Below are 1,706 nucleotides of genomic sequence, written 5' to 3' on the forward strand. Positions count from 1 at the left end.
GGGGGTGGCCGACTGGGCCGGCGGGGTTGAGGCCCGGTGGGGAAAGGGGGGTATTGGCCTTCCCTTTTTGTTTTATTTTAATTCTGTTTGCAGAATTTGCTTGCAATATTTTGAGCTGCCAATTGGTCTTTGTAAAAATGTGGAACTTGGCCACATAAATACATTGCAATAGTTAGCACTGCCACAAAAAGGCTGTGAGGCTTTTGAAATAGTTTGAAATTTTTATAAAGTAAAAAGGCATTTAAACTATTGTTTTAGCCACTGCTTTAAGTAGTTTAGGCCACTTAAACCCTTTGCAAAAATGTTGGTTCACCACCAATATTAGTTGTGGAATATTTGGCACATGATGAACATTTTTGTATTCATGTTTGAGAAATTTTGAATTTTGGACTTGATGTTTTGAACAAGTGGCAACTAGGCAAGGTAAACATGATGACATGGCATGATTAGTGGGAGATTACTGTGGCATGAATCTCGGGGTGTTACAAATGGGATGAGACATTCTCGTCGACCACGAGGCGCCTATGGTGACTTCGTACAATCTGAAAATGATATGCCGACTTAGTCCCTTGAAGATGCTCATAAGGGTAGGGTGTGCAAATGTGCGTTTATAGGGATGAGTTTATGCATGTATATATGAGCGCTTACGTTTGTACTGTGTTAAAAATACGTGAAACAAGAAACAAAAGAAGAAAAGAAATAGAGAAACATAGAAAAATAGAAACAGAAAAAGAAATATAAAAAACAAAACAAAAGAGGAAACACGAAGCGACTGTGGGCCGACCCTAAGTAGGGAGTGGGAGGTCACCCTTCAGCAAAGCGATGCCCTTTTGACTCTCAGGAGTCGAAATCACTAATTGAGGAGTACTCCTCTTAAAAATCACTTTTGGCGCACCGCATGTGCACCACTTGTGCAACCTGCAAGTTTTCTCTTTTCTCATAGATCCGTTTATTCCAAACATTTTATCTCTTAAACCGTGCATACAAATCTTGAACCGTTTCATCGTTGAATTCCTCACGTCGAGATCATCAAAATTAGATCCCATCTTGATAGGTTTTTACAAGCTTTTTTTTACGAAAAAACCGGACGAAATAAACACACCGGGAGCATGTTGTTTTTCCTTTTCGATAGTCGTTTATGAGAGGCATGACCTTGCCTCTCGCGGAAGCGAAACTGTTCTTCTTGCGGAAGGGAAAAAAATATAAGAAAGCACGTTTTCTTCGTTCGGAGAGGTACGATCGTGCCTCTTGCTGAAGAAAAAATACGCATTTTTTCATTTTCGAGAGGCACGGTCGTGCCTCATATGGAAGGAAAAGAAAAAGAAACACATTTTTTTCATTTCCAAGAGGCACGACCGTGAGTCTCGTGGAGGCAAAACCGTACCTTCACGGAAGAAAAAATAACACGTTTTTTCGTTTTCGAGAGGCACGGCCATGCCTCTTGCGGAAGCAAAATCATGCCTCACACGAAAGCAGTGTCTCTCACGGGAAAAAAAAGAGAAAAAAATGCTTTTTCACGCAAAATAAATTGATTTTTTGTCGAAAAGCTAAGATAGACAAAAAATCAAAAAACTGAAAAAAAAAACTGAAAAACAAAACCATCTAAAAAGCCGAAAACGCATGCGGAAAGATAAAAGAAAAAACAAAATCCGAAGGAAGCACTCAGAGTGTGACACGTGGCGGTAGCTGAGCTCTCAGCCCACCCA

The sequence above is a fragment of the Triticum dicoccoides genome, chromosome 5B (assembly GCF_002162155.2).
Source record: "Triticum dicoccoides isolate Atlit2015 ecotype Zavitan chromosome 5B, WEW_v2.0, whole genome shotgun sequence".
Taxonomy (NCBI): domain Eukaryota; kingdom Viridiplantae; phylum Streptophyta; class Magnoliopsida; order Poales; family Poaceae; genus Triticum; species Triticum dicoccoides.